The sequence below is a fragment of the Sinocyclocheilus rhinocerous genome, unplaced genomic scaffold (assembly GCF_001515625.1).
Source record: "Sinocyclocheilus rhinocerous isolate Xijiao unplaced genomic scaffold, SAMN03320098_v1.1 scaffold112, whole genome shotgun sequence".
Classification (NCBI taxonomy): Eukaryota; Metazoa; Chordata; class Actinopteri; order Cypriniformes; family Cyprinidae; genus Sinocyclocheilus; species Sinocyclocheilus rhinocerous.
Window position 1 is genome coordinate 447,577 of NW_015644008.1, and position 6,929 is coordinate 454,505.

The 6,929-nt window shown below is 34.4% G+C and overlaps 1 pseudogene; it reads left to right on the forward strand.

The window, feature by feature from the left end:
• The first annotated feature begins 3,709 nt into the window (after nt 1–3,709).
• Nucleotides 3,710–6,929, forward strand: part of LOC107757812 (CD48 antigen-like) — an 8,108-nt pseudogene continuing 4,888 nt past the window's right edge.

Below are 6,929 nucleotides of genomic sequence, written 5' to 3' on the forward strand. Positions count from 1 at the left end.
GTTTTCTTGCGTGGCTGGATGTTGGAATCACGTTGTTTGCATTCGCTCAAACTGATTTGCTGAAGTCGAAACAGGGTCGTTAAAAAACCCAACTCCGTTAGCGCGAGTCCCGCTCGCTGTGAAGCGGGAGCGACCAGCCGGCAGAGGATTCCGCTTGGTCTTAAAGCCTCCCTGAAACGGTTATGTTCACAAATCAAACACTTGTCAAAAAAGAATGATTAATTCTCAATTTAGAGTTTGTTATTCGTATGGTCTAGGTGTTCATACGGCATATGCCTTAAATACGGGACAAACTGCGTTCCGTATAGCTTTCATACGGAACGCTTCTTTGATGCCTTAAATACGGGACGATTCCGTATTATACGGAACGGTTGGCAACCCTAGCTGGGACCCACATACCGGTATATCTTACCTGATATCCCTTATTAACTATTCTTGTGTTTAATTGAAGCACTTCATACAGGATATCTTGCCGAGCTTTTGGGTATAAAGGGCTTCCAATGGGGGTCCTTTTTTTCAGGCGGAAAGTTGACGGCATTTTAATTTGAATGTTTAATAAAAATGTAATAAACATTTTTGGAAGTATGTGGTGCGGAGTTTTGTCGATTGTGATCAATCTAAAAAGAAGAACAGTTTTATATAGTGTATATAGAGTCAGCACAAGTGGGACACTTTTTGATAAACTGTGTATTAAATACAAATAAATATATTCGACCAACACTTGTTATGCTTTAAACAAATTCTCAAAGTCTCTTGTATGTTTTTTTTTTTTTTTTTTAAGGAATATTGGTTGTTGTTGTTGTTGTTGTTTTTAAAACGTACAGAGATTAAAAAATGTTAAGTGGCCATTTTTATTCTTCAGGCTTTTTCATGTAAAATGGGACACATTTGTATAGTTTGTGCTTAGATAATACAATTTCCTACAAGTACAAATAATATTTTTTAAGTTGAAATTATTTCAAAATGTAAAATAAATACTTTATAAAAATAGACATACTAGTGGATTGTGCTATTGAGTGTAAAGCCATAAACGCTTAACGATTACTGAATTAAAACAGAAGCATAAATGTAAAGAATTATTAAAGCACTCCAACAGAAGTACAAAATTTACTTCTGTATTTTCTTTATAATTTAAAGATTAAAAGAACAGAAGGACAATAATAACTAGGCTAATTGAATTCAACAGAAGTACAATGTACTATGTAGTTTTAAAAAAAGGCCACAATTTCCTCTATGATGTGCCTGCTTGTGTGTGTGTGTGTACTGTAAGTGTTTGTATCCAACCGTGTGCTCAAGTGTGTGTGTGTAACACATGCTTTCATATTTGTGTGTTTATGTAGTATGTGGGTAAGTATGGGGAGAGCAGGCATGTGTTTATTTAGGCACTTTTTTACACCAAAATCTTAATCCTCAAAAAATTATTTTCTTTTTTCTTTCACTGACATGTCTTCTACCTACAGTTAGTGACATTTTCTGTAAAACAAAACAATTTCTCACATTAAGCAATGTATTATTTTTTAATATATAGGATGTCCCACTTTAGCTGAATGCAACTATTTTATCTAACATATTAAGATAAATTGGGACAGTAACAAAACTTGACATTTTTAAAAAATAAAATAAATAAACTTCCATATCATTGCATAAAATTGAATAATCACATGAACACATGTAATACAAGTAATGTAATTTATATTGTAGATTGAAATACTGTTGTTTGTATTGGAATTTAAACCTTAAAGGGGTCATATGATGCGATTTAAATTTTTCCTTTCTCTTTGGAGTGTTACAAGCTCTTGGTGCATAAAGAAGATCTGTAAAGTTGCAAAGACTAAAGTCTCAAATCCAAAGAGATATTCTTTATAAAAGTTAAGACTGGTCCACGCCCTCCTATAACGGCTCGTTCTAACACGCCCCCACATAGTTGCTCCGGCCGGACAGGGCATTATCACAGTATGGTAGGGGCGTGACATTTCCGTCACAGGCTTGAGGTATTCGGCCAATCACAACGCACTGGATAGCTGGCCAATCACAGCACACCTCACTTTTCAGACCGATGAGCTTTGTAAAAATCGACGCGTTTCAGAAAGGCGGGGCATAGAGGAGAAACAATAATGAACAGTATGTGGAAAATAATGTGTTTTTTTAACCTTAAATCGCATAAACATATTTCATTACACCAAATACACAAAATAATGTTCTTTTTAGCAACATCATATGACCCCTTTAACAATTTTAATAGAGTTAAACTATGGGCACTTACCATGTACTTTCTCAGACTTTCCAGCACTTGAGCAGTAACCACACCCATATGATTTACATTTGACCAATCAAATGTTGATATTCAAATTAAATACTTATGACATTTCAAGAGCACCCTTATATCAGTATTTTTTTTAAAGGAGCACTAAGCTTATTTGTCCCATTTTAGCTGATGTCCCACTTTTGCTGGTTTCACCCTAATGAGTCTGATTCTGTTGCTTGCAAAATTCCACATTCACAGATGCAAATATTCAAATTCTAGATCTCTCTTTTTTGTTTTCATGAAAGAATTTGAACAATACCTCACAGGCAGCGATTAAATTGTCAGAGAACAAAAAAGACATTATCTGTTTGAAATTATTTTCCTGTTTTTCGTGACAAAACTTTTTTTTTTTTTCAATTTACACCACATTAAATCCCCTTCTTTTTCTTTCCTTTTTTCTTTTCTGTTTTCTTTTGTTTCTTGTTATTTGTTACTGTCTGTATTTTTGTTTTATTGTAAAAAATTATTACACATTAATTTAAATAATGCACTAAATACACTATAATAATTTTAAAAACACAACACAAAAATATCACAAAGTGTAAATACAAAATGTAATGTATTTACCTCACTTATTTGTTTCTGATTTTTGCTTATGATTATGCCTGTCCTGTATATTTGTGTCTAATGTCAAAAAGAAAAATTAATTACAAATATATTTTTTCAAACAAAAAATAGTCTTCTAAATTGCCTTACAAGGTTAGCTTTTATAGTGAGTTTGGTAGAGTGTATTTTCTTCCGTTGATTCTTTCAACTGGATGTGATGCTGTTTGTTGCCACAGTGGGGTAGGGCTTTTTACATCCCTAATTTTATCCATGCACCTCACTGAAAAGGTCTTTCTGTATGTGATCAACTGAGGAATCATGCACACTGTCTTCAATGTAAGTACCATTATCTGTCTGTTCACTTTTTTCAGTATTCACACAGAGATGTATTTTTAATAGGGTTATGTGCATTTTAAAATGTCCTTTAGTCTAGTTAAATATGATTGCATAATTCAGATTGCATGTACTTCATTACTGCCCACTGCTGGCTGCAAAATAACTCTGTACAGGAACGATGATCACTTGTTCATCATAATTTCAATGTTATTCCTCTACTGAGAGAAATCCCTCCCCACTCTAAATAAAGTCTTTGCTGATGTCTGCAAATAGTGTTTGACTGCAGCACTTTAAACCACACAGTGTTAGTGTGATGAGACTGCTGATCTTTTCTTCCTTCTGTTTTCATTTGTTTCAGCCTTAGCAGCAGTCATTACTGTGTGTGTGTGTGTGTGTGTGTGTGTGTGTATGTGTGTGTGTGTGATAAAGTTGTCTAAATATAACAAAACCCCCCTGTGTGGATGTTTGAGAATGTTTTCTTTTGGGAAAACAATTAAAATATATATTTGGTATTTAGTAGTTGATTAGTAACTGATCTGTTTGTGGTGGGAGAGTTATAAAGAGGCTCCTCGAGTGTCGCTGCAAACATATCCAACTTCCTGTTTTAAGAATACAACATCAGCCATCTTGATGTTTGCTACGATGGCAGTAGATCATCTGTTTGCATCCTTCATCCTTCTCCTTATCTCAAACACAGGTAATAAACTCAATTAATGAATGTATGTACAACAATTAAAATTTCTAATACTATGTTTTGTCATTTTCTAGTGCTTTATGTATGATGATGTTTGTAAAAAGCAATTACATTTAGTTTGCCGTAGTTCAACATCTCATTAAGGCTATTTTATTTGTAATTATTAGAATTATTAGTTATTTTTGTTATATATTATGAATCACATATCACAGAAACATGTATTTTATATCCATGCATTGATTCCTTGTCTCGTGGTCTAGAGCAGTGTTTCCCAACCTTTTTTTAGTCGCGGCACCCTTTGGAAATTTTAACAAACTTGTGGCACCCTACAAAATTAATTGTCACAATATTTGAATTTCTAACTTCGATATGATAATTTGAAAAGTATAGATATTCGGTACAACAGGGAAGAACTGCAGAATATAATGCCATACAGATAATGTGCACATTTAAACCAGCTTGTGGCATATTGTCTTTATTTTAGGATTTTGTCTGCTTCTGCAAAAACTGTAAAAACTGAAGAAAAAAAATGTTGCTCATATAATATTCCTGTATATGTTTATAATGTGTGTTGTGTTTAGATGTGAATGTCTACTGCATCACTGCTGTGAATGTGATTGTGATCTTGCAGTAAATGTGTGTTTCAGATGCTGTGGAGGCTCCTGTGCTGACTATGAACTCAAACGGGTCCAGCACTGACTCCTGTACTGGGAACTTCACATGCAGAGCTCATGAGCTCATGATTGACTCTAGCTATCAGAACAACAGATGCTCTAAAGAGGAAGTGACATCACAGATCAACACTCTCATCCTGGACTGCAATCAGAAATCCATCATCTGTAACCATAGCAACCCTGTCAGCTGGAAAGAAGACAGAATAATCATCACACAGCTCTGTGAAGGTTAATATATCTGTTTCAAGATCAATAACTAGTCTTTATCTCACAACTCAAATCTCTGTTGGTCTTGGTTTACACACTGCAAGCTGCAGTTTCTGATTATTTATTAAGTAACTTACTATGAATAAACTGATTATTACGGTTCTTCTTTTTTACTTTCCAGAGAATGAAAGACGATTCCAACTCTCCTACAGTTCATCTTACATGACTGTGCTCATTATTGTGTGTGTTGTTGTGGGAGTGATAGTGTTTGCTGGTTTGGTCCTTTACTGTTGCTGCAAGAATAAAACAGGTTTGCCTTCTCAAATAAATTATCTCAATTATCTCACCTTATGTTATAGATTTAGATTTATAATTAATTTTCCTTTGGGTGCACAACATAACTATGAAATGTAAATGCACAAAATGATCTCGTTTCAACAGAAATTTGACAGAAGTCAAAACAACAGAAGTTTTTTTCAGATCTTTGCTTGTGTTCTTACTGAAGTAAGATTTTACTGTTGGCAACAAATACTCTACTTATTATTTGAAATTTCATACACTGTTTTACAGTCGGACTAATAGGTTCCATTTGACTCTATAAATTCCACAGAGACTCTTCAAAACAAACTGTCTAACATACACTTACAGTAATATTAAATTACTATTAATATTATAGTAACATTTTAATATTATAGTAATATTAAATATTAAACAGTATTAAACTTGTAGACTGTCAGTCTGTTAAATTAGCGAAATCTCACCTTTTTAAGTATAAAATATGACCAGAATCAAACACAAACAAACATGTTTCCACACAACCTGTACTCTGTGCAGTAAACCTACATTCTGACCTCTCAGGTGTCAAACAGGCTAAAGATACAGACTACGATGATGTTGAGGTGAGATTCAAATGACTGTTCATCTCTATTCCAGCAGACGTCAGATCTCAATACAAACTCAATACTGAATATTAACTGTTTCACTTGACAGTCTGTGATGGGTTGTTTTATTTCTCTTCAGACTCTGACCCAGAAGATGACAGGAGATACATGGACCACTGTTACCTACTGTACCGTAGGACGACACCAAACACCTTCATCTGCTCAGGACTGCTGAAGACTCACAAACAGAACTTAAAGCCTTAATTTAGCTTCCTGACTTAATGACTCTTGTGGAAGTGTACAGACACTATTTCTATTGTGAGTCCAATGAACTTCAGACAGTCACTGCAGATGTTATAAATGTGTCCTTCACTGCTTCTCGCATGTCACTTAAATATAGTTTCATGTAATCATACTCTGTGTTTTTATGTGTGCTTTTGTGCTCTTTGGGTTTGCCTTTCTTGACCAGGTTTCTGTTGAGCAAGAGATTTTAAAATCACAGTGGTTTACAATTCACTCATTACTTACAGAAGTTTTTGTAAAAAAAAAAAAATTGACACCAAATGGCAAAAAACAACCAAACGTCCAAAAATTTGACAAAAAGTAGAAAAAACTGTTTATTGATCAATTTAACAACATATTAATTAAACTGTTAATAGTAAACTACACTCCTCACAATTCAACCAACCAGACCGTGCCACCTTGGAGTAAAGTTACGATATGTACAGCGAAACCTGAACAGAAAGTGAGTCATCCATCACATGATTTTCTGAAAACAAAACCAGTCTTGATACACAGCTTCATTGCACTGCGTACTTGATAAAAGCTTTGAAGCCTCTGTGTTATATGTAACACTACTATCTCATCTTCCATGTCTCCTTGAAAGTTGTTTCTGCATGATCAACTGAGGAATGATGCTGCACTGTTTTCAATATACTATAAGTAGTTTTATCTCTCTGTTCCTCTTTCTTCAGAATCCACACACAGCCCCCCCAAAAAATAACCGTGTAGATTCAGGAAGCAGTGTCATTGGTTCATCATAGTGATGCGAATGCACGAGACCAATTTCAGTAACTCTGAATAAAGTCTTTACTGATGTCTGCAAATAGTGTTTGACTGCAGCACTTCGAACCACACACACGAAATGTGTTAGTGTGATGAATGAGGTCAGTCCACTCTTCTGTTCATTTTTTTATTTTTGATATTTGTATTTATTTATTTGTTTTTTGCTTTGGCAACAGTTATTGCACACCAGTGTGTGTGTGTGTGTGTGTGTGTGTGTGTGT